Source organism: Octopus sinensis, linkage group LG14 (genome assembly GCF_006345805.1).
Source record: "Octopus sinensis linkage group LG14, ASM634580v1, whole genome shotgun sequence".
NCBI classification, from domain to species: Eukaryota; Metazoa; Mollusca; class Cephalopoda; order Octopoda; family Octopodidae; genus Octopus; species Octopus sinensis.
The window spans coordinates 52,554,794-52,570,254 of NC_043010.1; the positions used below are offsets into that span (position 1 = coordinate 52,554,794).

At 35.5% G+C, this 15,461-nt stretch overlaps 1 long non-coding RNA gene across 1 annotated transcript; it reads right to left on the reverse strand.

Annotated features, from left to right (window-relative positions):
* Positions 1–3,882: 3,882 nt before the first annotated feature.
* LOC115219514 lies at positions 3,883–14,775 on the reverse strand. The gene is made up of 3 exons (XR_003882307.2): positions 14,627–14,775; positions 6,584–6,971; positions 3,883–3,966 (listed from the first exon to the last, which is right to left on the reverse strand). It is a non-coding gene; the product is annotated as an uncharacterized LOC115219514 (long non-coding RNA).
* Between the last annotated feature and the right edge of the window lie 686 nt (positions 14,776–15,461).

A 15,461-nucleotide genomic window follows, 5' to 3' on the forward strand; every position in this document is an offset into this window, starting at 1 on the left:
AATGTAGCTGTGGTCATTGCCATCATCGTCGTCGTCGTCATAGTAGTAGTAGTAGTAGTAGTAGTAGTCCTTTCTACTACAGGCACAAGGCTGAAATTTGGCAGGAGGGGGCTAGTGAATTACATCGTCCCCAATGGTTCACCAGTACTTTATCAACCCTGAAAGGATGAAAGGCAAGGTCAACCTCTCATCCTTAACAAATTAACTGAAAATAATAATAATAATAATGACTTCAAATTTTGACTCGAAGCCAGCAATTTTGGGGTAGGGGTTACGTTAATTGTATCAACCCCAGTACTCAACTGGTCTTTATTTTATCAATCCCAAAAGGATTTCTGCATCAGCTAGCAGAAATTTGGTCATCATTAACCCTATTAGGGAGCATCATATTAATGATGGTATGGACAGGCATGTGGAAACAATCACTGGTACTAACAGCAGGTGCTTAGCTACAGCTAGCAGTTAATGCAGTCAAGCATGAATGAACTGGATTACTACTAAAACCTCTTTGTATGCATTTAGGTTCATTATTCCTATTACAGCTACTTTGTTTAGTATAAACCATCATACTATTTGAATTATTGATTTTCTTTCTATTATTGTTGTTGTTGTTGTTGTTGTTGTTGTTGTAATATACGAAGCCCAGTATACCCATTGTGACTACTCGTCTGATAACGGTACACCAGGCACATGCATCACAACCATATGTGCGTGACATAGTGATCTCATATCAAGATAAACAGCACATGACCTTACAGGTAGGGCCCAGTTAGAATTTTCTTCAGGTCAAGTAGCCCATCCTGCTCAAAAGGTCCCTGAATAAGGGTTGTTTAAGGATGTTGAACGAAACACCCATGTTTCCAGAGGTGAATTATTCAAACTCCCAAAGAATCCCTCTCAACACATGGCTATGATGCTCCCCCTCTACTTCTGCTTGTGATCAAAGATGCACATGTCGTCAGCCTCTAAGGGTCATGCTCAACTGGTTAAGGTCAATCAACTGACAAGCAAATCTGTGATATTGAGCAGAATATTTGCTATAGTCTATCTTTTATACCAAGACAAAACAATGTACATGATATCACTTTCAATCAGTTAAGATCAGAAGCCATGAGAGCCACTGCCTGGTACTGCATCTGGGTAATTATTATTATTATTATTATTATTATCATTATTATTATTGCTGTTGCTGTTGTAAGGCGGTGAGCTGGTAGAAATGTTAGCCTGCCGGGCGAAATGCTTAGCAGCATTACATTCTGAGCTCAAATTCCACCGAGGCCGACCTTGCTTTTCATCCTTTCGAGGTTGATAAATTAAGTATGAGTTACATATTGGAGTCAATCTAATCAACTGGCCCCCTCCCACCAAATTTCAGGCCTTGTGTCTAGAGTAGAAAAGAATATTATGTCTCTCTGTGAAGGTGGTAAGCCGACAGAATCATTAGCATGCTGGGTAAAATGCTTTGTGGAATTTCATCTGTCTTTAAGATCTGAGTTCAAATTCTGCTGTAGTAAGCATGTGAATCTGAGAGGGGAATATGTTGAATAAAATCGTAATTATTTTCCTTTACTCAAAGCTGGGAACTTTCCAGCACCCTCTCATATATTTACCTATAGGTGAAATAAACATCAGAGATTCATGGTCCCACACAGAAACCGAAGGAGCTACTCAGAGATATTGCATGCTCTTCTTCTGAATCCATCAGAAGATCAGAAACCTTTTCTTATCATCAGCAGGCATCTCAGGGTTACAAGCATTTTACCTCTTATCCTGTATGCTTTGCCTGAATAGGGCAATAGAGACTAAATTAGTCTTCCCCTGCAGAAGGGTTCTGCCTGTGATCTCTAGCCAACCACTATTAGTTTGTGTTGGTTTCAGCTGCCATGCCTATCTCCTTAAGGGCTTTTTTCAGATGTCTGGATTCCAGACCAATCTTCTTTGAGAAATAGTGCACTGACCACGCTAGAACACTGTGACAGCTGACTTCAGTAGGGAACAAGGCTGTGTACCCATCCCTTGACGAGTACCTCATTAATCAAATCCTGATATTTGGTTTTTTTCAGCTGGTGAGAAAAGACAAGCCTGTCCTCTCGAAGCACAATGACTGATTTTGCGCTGCTGGATAGCAGGAACATGTCTGGTGAAATGAGTCTATCTTCAAGTCCACTTGCATCTCTGAGTGTGAGGTTGAATACAATATAGAGAAAAACATCTCAAAGTGTTGCTTCTATCTTATGAATCTCATCAACTTACTTTAGGAATCTGATACCCATGGGTGGTGATGACTGCTTTTTGTTGGCCTTAACTTTCTGCAGTTCATGCCATTTGGCGATTTCTGTAAGGATCTTGTCATACTTCTATTTGTATCAACCTTCTCTTTGTGCCCTAGGGAATCCTGTTAAAATGTGGTTCAAGGTGCAAAAGCTTGCTCTTCACTGCTCGCAAGATGGGTCTTCTCTTTTACCTTATAGTTTAAAGTTATTCAAGGTTAGTAAATAGTTAGTGATGGCACACAAGAGGAAGGACAATTTCCCCTAGTAGGATGTCTGGAATTCCCTCCAGAAGAACAGGTGCTTGAGTGTCTGGTCCCACTGCATCTATTGACTCTGGTAGGCAAGTGCTAGCTCTTTTACATGGCAATTCGTCTGTTGAATTATGGATCCTATGCACTATGAGCTCCCTCTTGCCTCTGGCATTGGAATTTTTCCACCTGCTGGGTCTCTTAAAATTACTGGATGCAAGAAAAATTTTGCTAATTTGCAAGCTGGAGAATACATTTCCCAGGGCAAACTTGAAACTGTTCTCATGATGTCATCTTTTTTGCATCAGATATGCATGTAAGCCAACAGTTTCTTTAGCTTCATTGTATGTCTAATAGTAGTGAATCACAAAAACCTTGGTGAAATAGCCAGTGAAATAGGTCTTAATAGTATGAACTCTAGGGATCTCTGTAAAAAACCTACATTGTTGAAAGAAATACATAGGCACAGGAGTGGCTGTGTGGTAAGTAGCTTGCTTACCAAACACATGGTTCCTGGTTCAGTCCCCCTACTGCATGGCACCTCGGGCAAGTGTCTTCTACTATAGCCTTGGACTGACCAAAGCCTTGTGAGTGGATTTGGTAGATGGAAACTGAAAGAAGCCCATCATATATATATAATATATATATATATATATATATATGTATCTATATATGTATGTATATGTTTGTGTGTCTGTGTTTGTCCCCCCAACATTGCTTGACAACCAATGCTGGTGTGTTTACGTCTCTGTCACTTAGCAGTTCGGCAAGAGAGACCGATAGAATCAGTACTAGGCTTCCAAAGAATAAGTCCTGGGGTCGATTTGCTTGACTAAAGGGGGTGTTCCAGCATGGCCGCAGTCAAATAACTGAAACAAATAAAAGAAAAAACAGAAAAAAAATACTTTATGATTTTGGAGTCCAGTCACCTCTTGAACATTGAAAAATTTCAAGCAAGATTTGTCTGTATTCCAGTTGCTGTATGTCTGTCTCAAGTGTTGCTACCTATGTATTCAAACTAAGATGTGAAAACCTTGAGGGGAAATTCCAGACTGAGGTAAATGCCTGGTTCTGAATGAGTTACATCATCAAAAAGAAAAAAAATTAATAAAATGAAATGAAAATAAAAACATAGAAAAGAAAAGAAAAAAAACAATAACAAAATCAAACTAATAATAATTTTATTCAAATTAGAGCTCATTTTTTTTCAGTTCTAGAACTCAGAACGTAGCGGCAGATGAAATACGGCTACGCATTTCGCCCGGTGTGCTAACGTTTCTGCGAGCAAATGTATTACAATCAACTGAACATTTCACAAAGAAAATTAGTTTATAAGATAATTAAGGAAGGTTTTTTTTTTTTTGCTCTTCATTTCTGTCCTAAATTTTAAAGAGTCTGTTGTAGATATAATGGATTTGATCTACTCTCGTATGCTGACAGAGGATCTGTAAAAAAAAAAAAAATGAGAAAGAGATGTGAAACTGAATCTTTTTAAAATTAAAGGTGGTTGTTATACTGAGAAGAATATCAAAATACAAACAAAAAAATCATAATAATAATAATAATAATAATAACATCGAAAAATACCTTAGGAATGAGAACCCAGGTTAAAAATTTCCCCAAGACACCTGATAAAGGCTGGAGGGTATATTAGCCAAAATGTTGTGTTAACAACAAACAAGATGAGGACAAATATCTGTCAAAAGTAAATAATGTACATAATTCCTCATCTCTTAAATATAGAGCTGTCTTTGACTTCTGTCTCTTCAGTTCAATGAAAGGCAGTCTTCAGAGACCATGATTTGATGACACAGGCAGGGTGAAAGTGACTGTGAAGATATGGGTATGAGTGGGTGCTGAAAAGTATCTGGCTGGAAGCCCAAACTTACAAGTTATTTAGGGCTTAGAAAAAGTGATATGACTACTGCAGTAAGTGTGTGAATCTGAGAGGGGAATATGTTGAATAAAATCATAATTAACTGATCCTCCTGTATTTTCTTATACTCCAAATCAGGAACTTTGGAGCAAAGTTCCTGTTGTATGAGCACCTCATACAACAGTGCACATTTGAATTTTTTTCAAAGTGGATTCAAGAGCTGGATTTAATGGTGACATAATTGCATTGGTTGTGATGGAAACTATGTTTAATACCACCTTTGTAAAGTGGAAGAGTTACTATATCGACATATCTATTTGAATGACGTATGTCTATTAAAATAAAAGAACAAAAAAAAAAATTTTGTCCATTTTTGTATTCGATTTTCAGGCACGGGTAGGAAGATTCCTTCCCAACCACATGGTTCCAGGTTCAATCCCACTGCATGGCACCTTGGGTAAATATCTTCTAATATAGCCTTGGGTTGACAAAATCCTTGTGAGTGGATTCGGTTAATGGAAACTGGAAAAAGCCTCTGTGTGTGTGTGTTTGTGTGAGCATGTTTGTGTCAGTGTTCATCTCTCACCACTGCTTGACAACCAGTGTTGGTGTGTTTATGTCCCTGAAACCTAGCAGTTCAGCAAAAGAGACTGATAAAACAAGCACCAGGTTAAACAAAAAGTAAGTCCTGGAGTTGATTCATTTGCTTAAAAAATTCTCCAAAGAAGTGCCCCAGCATGGCCGCAGTCTAATGACTGAAACAAGTAAAAGATAAAAGATAAAAAGATGATGGTAACACAAAGACTTTAAAACACCAAATGATGATGCAAATTAGTGCTCTTGTGCCCATATTGAAAATGAATTTTAACATTGGTCACAAATTTTGGCACAAGGCCAGCAATTTTGGCGGAAGGGTAAGTCAATTGCACCAGCCCCAGTGCTCAATAATAATAATAATCCTTTCTACTAAAAGCACAAGGCCTGAAATTTGGGGGAGGAGATAGTCAATTAGATTGACCCCAGTACTCAACTGGCATTTATTTTATTAAGCCCCCAAAATATGAAAGGTAAAGTCCACCTTGGCAGAATGTGATCTCTGCCCTTCATTGAATGTAAAGACAGATAAGATGCCATTAAGCATTTTGCCAGATGTCTTAATTCTGCCAGCTTCATGCCTTTGTAATAATAATGATGGTTTCAAATTTTGTCACAAGGGCAGCAATTTTGGGGGAGGGGATGAGTCGATTACATCGACCCCAGTGCATAACTGGTACTTATTTTATCAACCCCAAAAGGATGTCAGGTAAAGTCGACCCCGACAGCATTTGAATCCAGAACACGAAGACAGACAAAATACCGCTGAGCATTTTGCTTGGCATGCTAATGATTTTGCCTGCTTACTGCCTTAATAAATAATAATAATAATAATAATAATAATAATAATAACAACAATCCTTTCTATAAAGAATAAGCCCTGAAATTTTGGGGGAGAGGACAAGTCAATTACATCAACTCCAGTGTTTCACTGGTACTTAATTTATTGACCCCAAAAGAATGAAAGGCAAAGTTGACCCCCAACGTCATTTGAACTCAGAACATAAAGACAGATGAAATACTGCTAAGCATTTCGCCCAGTGTGCTAACAATTCTGCCAGTTCAGTGCCCTAATAATAATTATTTCAAATTTTTGCCACAAGAGTAGCTTGGGGAAGGTAAGGATGAGTTGATTACATCGACCCCAGTGTTTCACTGGTATTTAATTTATCGACCACCAAAAGATGAAAGACAAAAATCAATCTCAGCGGAATTTGAACTCAGAATGTAGCGACAGATAGAATACCGCTAAGCATTTCCTCCAGTGTGCTAGCAATTCTGCCTGCCCAGCTAATGATGATGATGATGATGGTGATGGTGGTCGTCGCGAATGTGATGATGATGATGATGATGATTCTTTCTACTATAGTGGCAAGGGGTAGTCAATTATATTAATTAACCCCAGTACTCAACTGGTGCTTATTTTATCAACCCCAAAGGGATAAAAGGCAAAGTCAACCTTGGTGGATCTGAACAGAGAACATAGAGACAGATGAAATACTGCTAAGCATTTTGCTTGGCCTGGCACAGTAACGATTTTGCCAGCTCACTGGCTTAAAGATAATCAAGTGTTAATAATATACTCCACTAACCCACTTGCACCATTTACATTCCTTCATCTTTGAATGAATTCATTTCTTTCAGTTCTACGGGTAGTGAAGCTCTTCCTATTCTTTTCCATATATGCCCCTCCACTGACATTTTTCTCATTAAACATGTCATAAGTTTTTTGCTCAGAAAACTCCTGTAGCATAGACAATTTCTCTGGGCCATACGGATCCTGTGGGTTATCCGGTCCCGGTGGGTGATCCGATTTCGGCTTATATGAATTCGGTTTCGGTGGCTTATTTGAATTCGGTTTCGGTGGCTTATATGAATTCGGTTGCCGTTGATTTGCAGCTACTACAGTATATATTGCTATAGCAACTGAAACTCCATACACAATCCAAAACCATGGCATTTTAATGCTTTAGGAAATTTCTAGATGAAAAAAAATAGGGATATTACATTAAAATCAACAACAACAGCAAAAAAAGAAACTAGTTATACTGGCATATGTAGAGGGAAAGAGAGTGAGGGAGAGAAAGAGATAGAGAAACTGACCAACAGACACACAAATATATTTTCAATCAACTATTTGTTGGTTTTGTTTAACCTTATAATCAGAGGTGTTCCAAGTTTGACCATCCTGCCTTGTCTGTGTTTGATTACATTATCAGATGTATCATCTTTTCTTTGTTAAACTAGTAAGGTTTTTTTTTTTGAGGGACACTAGGCTGCAATTTCCAGCAAGTTGAGTGAGCATGCAGTTGCCCTCCACCCAGAAGGACAGATTGGAAGCTGAAGTATTTCTTAGGCAGTCATAAATTCTAAGTAGTACAAGAGGAGATGGAACCATATAATGTAGAAAGCAACTGAACCATGGACCAGATCTGTGAAATGAGATGGTAAACAGAACCATAAAAAAGCAAAGAGTCAGGCCTGGAAAGAATGGAAGAAAAGGCAAGAAATAAAGAACATTACTAGGTAGCTAGAAGCGAAGCTAAATGGCAGGTGTAATTAACAAGGAGACAGGCTGAAAATAAGTATTTTACTAAGTTTTGAAATTTAAAGATCAGAAATGTGAAGTGTTTTGCATTGCAAATTTTCTGCCTGTATGGATATGGTACACTGGTGAAAAGTATGTATACATAATCCATTCTTCTATAGGTACAAGGCCTGAAATTTTGAGGGTGGGGACAAGTCATTTACATTGACCCCAGTGTGTAACTGGTACTTAATTTATTGGCTCTGAAAGGATGAAAGGTAAAGTCGACCTCAGCAGAATTTGAACTCAGAACATAGCAATGGGTGAAATACTGCTAAGCATTTTGCCCGGCGTGATAACAACTTTGCCAGCTTGCCGTCTTAGAGTGTGTATCGAGAAGAATGAAGCATGGCAATGCAACTACAAGAGGTTACTAAAAGAGGAGAATGTTTGAGAGAAAGAGAAAGAGAGAGAGTGAGAGGGAGGGAGAGAGAAACAGACAGAAGAGAGAGAGAAAGGGGGAGAGAAAGAGAGAGAGAGAGCCAAAGTAAGTGAAGCAGAATTGAGAGAGGAATCAGGAATCAGTAATTGAAATGATGGACTCTCTTATCGTTAGACGAAGTATGAGGGTTTGACAATTTCTTACTGAACAACCACACAGATGATTTGTTAATAGTGATCAAATGTTTGCGTAGACATAAGCTCACTCCCTCCATCAGATCGACATTACCTGTACAGGTGCAAAGGGTGCCAAATGTCAGATGTCGAAATTATTGAGGAGCAATGTGAAAAGAAGTGTTTTGCTCAAGACCACAATGCATCGTCTAGTCTGGGAATCAAACCCATGATCTTGCGATCGTAAGTACAACACCCTAACCGCTAAGCCATATGCCTTCACAAGCTATATATATAATCACATAACTGGCGCACATAACTTTGGGCAATATGCTGTGCTTGAGAGGACCTGTTGAGTCAAGTGAAATTGTTGACATGGCTGATGCCAATACCACATATGAAAAACACCATTTGAACATGGTCATTGCGCTACCTGACTGGCTCCCGTAAAAAGGACCATTTGAGTGTGGTCGAGGCCAGTGCTGCCCAACTGTAAAAAGCACTCACTACACTCTCAGAGTGGTTGGCGTTAGGAAGAAACCTTGCTAGATCAGATTGGAGCCTGGTGCAGCCTCCTGGCTTGCCATTCCTTAGTCAAACTGTCCAACACATGCCAGCATGGAAAGTGGACGTTGAACGATGTTGATAACATAATACATATACACACACATATATATATATATATATATATATATATATATATATATATATATATATATATATATGTATGTATGTATATACGATGGGCTTCTTTCAGTTTCTGTCTACAAGGCTTTGGTCGGCTCGAGGCTATAGCAGAAGACACTTGCCCAAGGTGCCATGCAGTGGGACTGAACCCAGAACCACATGGTTGGTAAGCAAGCCACTTACCACACAGCCACTCCTGCACTTATATATATATGTGTGTGTGTGTGTGTGTGTTACAGGAACACATACAGTATATATATATATATACTAGCATTAAAGATCCATCGTTGCCAGGTCATAGTGCTAGTGCATGTATATATGTGTATATATATGTGTGTACATATTACATGTACATCTATATATATACATCTACACATAAAATACAAAATACAAAGTTATATCTTGATATCGCTAGTGATAACAATACACAAAATATATAACAGACTGGAATTGTTAGCCTGTCTCTTGTAATTTCGATCAATTGTATCTTGTCCTCCCTCTTGTATAGAAGTGTGGCTACAATCCAGCCTTCCTCTACTTCTGGGGTGGGGTGGGGGCATTTTAAATTTTTTTCCGGGACGTCCTACATCCCAGATATAAAGGTAAAAATAAAATATTTCCACTTTGCAAGTTCAAGTCGAGTACTCCCTTGCACGCTCCGTTGACTCGAACCTTGCTTCTATTGTGGCGAATTTACCGCCTCTGATTACATACCTTTCATAGTCGCACCAAGACACTTTTCGAAGGTGCTTTCCTCCATGTGTTCAAATCTTCTTTTTTCTCTACATTGTATACTTTATAGACAATAGTCTTTTCTTTAATTTAATTTTTTATTATCCATCTGGACTATTCAATTTCTGCACGCTAATTTTATTTTTAATTTATTCCCATTCATGTGAAAACACTTATTCAAGTTCAAATCATTGATGCAATTTTATACCAATTGCTATTTTTACTTTTGTCATGTTACTTTAGTTTGATTTTAATTATTACTTACTACATATAATTCAATTGTTATTATTATTTTTATTGTTAACGTGAAAGTATCTGACATAAAATAGAGAAACGTTTTTGTTTCACTTTTAACAGGTAATACTGAAATAGTGGAGAAGATATGATATTGCTATGGGCTCGCTCTAGGCAAGAAGTTGAACATTTTTTTGCCCATGAAACTACATGGACCCTAAGTAAGGCATGTGTAAAATTTGAATGAAATTAGTTGTGTAGTTCTCAAGTTTTAGGGAAACACACAGACAGACAGACACACATTCTCAGTTTTATATATATATATATATATATATAATATTAATTAGAGACAAAACCACTATTATGCAAATCAAACAAAGAAAGACTTAATCCAATACATAAAAAATTTATATAAATTAAATATAATTAATATATAATTTATATAAATTTTTTTATGTATTGGATTAAGTCTTTCTTTGTTTGATTTGCATAATAGTGGTTTTGTCTCTAATTAATATTATATTATATTTTACTATAAAATTGGATTCAATCCTAAATCTGATTTTTCCCTGTAAATTTGGATTTATTCCCTAATATTTATTATTATTATATATATATATATAATATATATATATATATATTTATATATTGTATATGTATGTATGTATTCCTCTAACTTAAGGGTTCACTAAAATACAGCAAGAAAATGATTACCAGGCTTAAATTTACCAAAAAAAGTGTTGTTAAGCCGAGGAAAAAAACATTTTCGGACATTTAACTCTTATTTTTAGCATATCGAGTTTTCTGGTGAGGGCTTAATACTTTTTTTTGTCAACTGTTTCAGGAGAAATTTATGCATGTGTAAACGAACATACCATGCAATGTGTCTGTCGCATTTTGTTTTTTCACACTGTTTTACTTATGCTGATAACATGTTTCTGTATCGACTTACTCTTTTTCTCTGCTCACGCAGAAAAAAAAAATTAACTAGGTCAGAAAAAAGAAAAACCGAAAGAACTTATCACTTTGACAAAGGAAACTGTTTATATGCAACTACACTGCCACCTACTGCAAATGTCAAAGTGACATACAAAAATAACCTGAGAATTAATGGCTATCCAACAAGATAACAATGCTATTCTTATATTTAGAAACAAGGGCAATTAAAGATTCCCCGAAAAAAAAAAAAAGACTCCACTGTCCTGTGAACATCAGAAGCAACTCCTTAATAACTGTATGTCAGTTAAAAAGTTCTATACAATGATATATTTAATAAAATGTTATAGTTTGCTGAAAGTATTGTATATGATATGTAACATTGAAAGTCATAAATACTAAACAATAGCCTTCTATCTCTTTCAACGTTACAATAATATGTTTGTTTGTATTTCACGATCTTTATACCCTTGTAAATGCACATATGCTCCTATTACTGTTCTGACAAAATATTAATCACCTAGCACTTACTAACCACTGTTCTCGTAATTTCTGCTTTCTTAAGTGAACCACTTTGGTTTCCCCATAATTCTCTGGAAATAGCAGACGAATTTTCACAGAATCCCAGTTGCAGAACGTGTGTGATTTTGTGAGGGACTTGAGGTGCGACAGTTTTAATAAATACAAGCAGCCAGACAATATTGATATATTTTAATATATTTTATATTATCAGGCGGGGGTACCACAATTGACACATTAACTCAAAAAAAGTAAATATTCTCAATTCTTAACCTGTCCATAAACAATTATTCATTAAGATTGCAGCAGGTATTAATGGTATTCTAACTAAAAATTCATCTGGTGTTGTCCATTTGTCATCCCACACAAGTGAAGGTGTTGTTCATAAATTGAAAAATTTCAATTCAACTGTTAAACCTGTCAGTCCATCAGCAGTTGTTGGATTTGTCACCATTCCCACTGCCAACGTATGACACATTATTAACATTTGTATCATATCTAGTGTTCTTAAAACAGCTGAACTTGAACATGAACAGCAAAGATTAAACAGTTTGACTCAGAGAAAACCACAAGAAATACTGTAAATCCTCGAGTATAATCCGCATTTTTTCCCAAACATTTAAAGGTCAAAATCCCTAGTGCATACTGTATACGAGGTTAAAAATAAAAAATATTTTCTAAGCAATGTCCGAGTCTCTATTTGCTGTCCGGCAATGTTTATTCAGACGCATTTTATGATGTCGGGCGCGAAAATACCTTAAATCATCCATAACTTGCAACATTTATTAAACGTTTTGACTGTTATTTCTTTATTTTCTGCAAACAAAATGCACAAAAAAGCTACACGTTTGCATTATGTTATATATACAATAATAATAAAGGACGTTACCGTATACATTTTTACAAACCAAGGACGTTATATAGACCTCCTTGACTCAAGTTAGAGAAGGGGTGCATATTATACACAAGGTTTAGGTTTTTCAAAGGTACAGCCCCCTAAAAATCCCCTCAAGGGCGGACTATACTCAAGGATTTAGGGTATTTAAATTCTACATTATTGGGTTCATGGATAATTTCTTAACACCAATGTATTGCTAAAGGCTATTTAAAAAAGGAGCAGGAAAAATGAGCCAATTAGACATCATGTAAGAAATACAGTGCAGTGAATAAATTGTGTAAATTATGCAAAAATGAAAATAATACTGACATATCATTTTAACAGATATATTTACCAAAATTACACAAAAATATCTTGAAATACTTAAGAGTAAATTTTTTTAATAAAATTGCCTGGGTCTGCATTAGGCAAGAAGTTGAAAATTTTTTTGGCCTATGACACTCCATGGACCCTAAGTAAAGCATGTGTAAACTTTGAATGAAATCAGTTCGGTACTTCTTGAGTTTTAGGGATTCACACAGACAAACAAACACACATTCTCAGTTATATATATATATACTAGCATTAAAGACCCGTCATTGCCGGGTCATAGTGCTAGTGCATGTATATATGTGTACATATTACATGTACATCTATATATATACATCTACACATAAAATGCAAAATAAAAAGTTATATCTTGATATCGCTAGTGATAACAATACTCAAAATATATAACAGACTGGAATTGTTAGCTCTTCTTTTTTCTCTACATTGTATACTTTATAGACAATAGTCTTTTCTTTAATTTAATTTTTTATTATCCATCTGGACTATTCAATTTCTGCACGCTAATTTTATTTTTAATTTATTCCCATTCATATGAAACCAGTTCAAATCATTAATGCAATTTTATACCAATTGCTATTTTTACTTTTGCTATGTTACGATTATATTATACTTTAGTTTGATTTTAATTATTACTTACTACATATAATTCAATTGTTATTATTATTTTTATTGTTAAAATGAAAGCATCTGACATAAAATAGAGAACTATTTTTGTTTCACTTTTAACACGTAATACTGAAATAGTGGAGAAGATATGATATTGCTATGGGCTCGCTCTAGGCAAGAAGTTGAACATTTTTTTTGTCCATGAAACTACATGGACCCTAAGTAAGGCATGTGTAAAATTTGAATGAAATTGGTTATGTAGCTCAGGTTTTAGGGAAACACACAGACAGACAGACAGACACACATTCCTCACCATGCAGGCGACAGGCACAGCCATAAGATTCATTACGAATCTATAGCAATTGGAAGGACGTGACCCAACTGAAATAAACATTAACAACTGTGTGACGTGAAGGCTAAGGAGAAATGAAATATATATTTAAGCGTAAAGATATATATATATATACAGATTTATATGTATATATGTTTGTATGTATGTATATAAATATGTACATATATATGTATATATACATATTTATGTGTGTGTGTATACACTCATAGATCATAGTTAAGCTCCAGGTTTGGTGATTAAGCGAATAAGGAGTCTAATGTAGGTCATATACAGTATGTGTATATATGAAAAATTATTTTTCAGAATGAAATTAAAAACCAAGGCTGTGAAGATTTTAGAACATTTATAAATAGGTCGTACAGTTGTTTCCAGGATATTTATTTCATCCCTTCATCAGAGACAGTGTGAGAAGATGGTTAAGCAATAGTTAATTTAAATAAGATACGAAATAGAGAGTGAATTGGAGGAATGACAATGGATGTGAGATATGCAGGGGTACTGCATTTGTAGATCTTTTATTTAGGCAGAATGGTATACATATAAGATTCCAATACCTTGTGAGTAAATTCCAATAGTATTTAAAATTGGTCATTCCAAGTACAGAGTTAGTACACAGTGCTACTGAATCAAGTGTTTTATTTAAAATTTTCGAAAACCTTCACAGCCTTGATTTTTTTTTATCTTATACTGAAAAAGAATTATATATATATATATATATATATATATATGTACATGCATATACTTGTATAGCTGGGGGTGGGCAGGGGCGGCACTTTCATCCTGTTGTAGGCTATTGCTATAGGCAATGTGTATTTTGTGGAGTCCGGGGGCAACATCCACTCTTACCACGCTAGTGTGTCTGTGTGTGTTAGTGTATATAAATATATATATGAACTGTGTATGTGTGTCTTTGAGATATTTTGTCCCCAGCCACCGCTTGACTAATGATGTTATTATGTTTACACCCCGTGTTTTCAAGCTGTTTGCCAAAAGAAACCTGTAGAATAAGTACTTGGCCTGGCCTAAAATGGAGTCCCATGGCCACAATCAAATAATTGAAACAAGTAAAAGATAAATATACAGATTGCTTATGGAAAAGACACTATGCTAATAAATTATAGAAGTCTTATTGAATTAATTAAACATGTAGGTTTGTTTGATATAAATGTATGAGAATGAATACAATTAAACAAACTCACCTGTATCTCTTGAGTAATATAAAGTTCTTTCTGTGAAGCAGAGGAAGTCAGTCTTATAAAGTTTATTGATTTGAGTTTCTGGGTAAACTTTAGTTTCACTTTTAGTTTATTGTTATCAGTTACCAAATAGTTTTTATTGTGATTAACAATGCCTGCTGAAATGGGAAATTAATCAGTGTTCATGCTTGCGTACGTGTGTGCATTTGTGTGTGATAATGCCCCAGAATTCATGACAAATCATTATTTTCACTTTGGCATATCTAGAGATATGTACCCCACCTGACTTTGTTGCCTCATAACTTCCTGAAAAAGGGATGCTTTTTACGGAAATTTTCAACAGATACTTCATAGATGTTGTGAATTCAGAGTATATAGGGATCCACGGAAGGAGACTTTTCGGTAAAAGAATGAAAACATTTTCAAAAGAAAGGTGTACAATTTAAGGGAGATTTGGCTGTTGTTTCTAGCGTATCCCAAACCACCCTTAGTTTTCACTCTCACACGTATTGATGTTTTTCCGGATCTTTTCAATTTGACCGGCAGATTTTTAAAATAATTTCTTTGTAATTAAACACTTTTAAACTTTGTATACTGGTAGAATGTGTTACATAAAACATCTTTTTTTCTTGGCTTTCTTGAGAAAATTCTGTAGTTTGTAAGCTATTTCTTATTAAATTTCTTGCATTTCAGCAATTTCAACCAATCAATGAGGTCCATTGAGGTGAATACAATTTCTGCGGTTGTGTATATATATATATATATATATATATATATGCATGTATATATATGTGTACATATATATGTATGCATATATATCTATATATCTATATATACA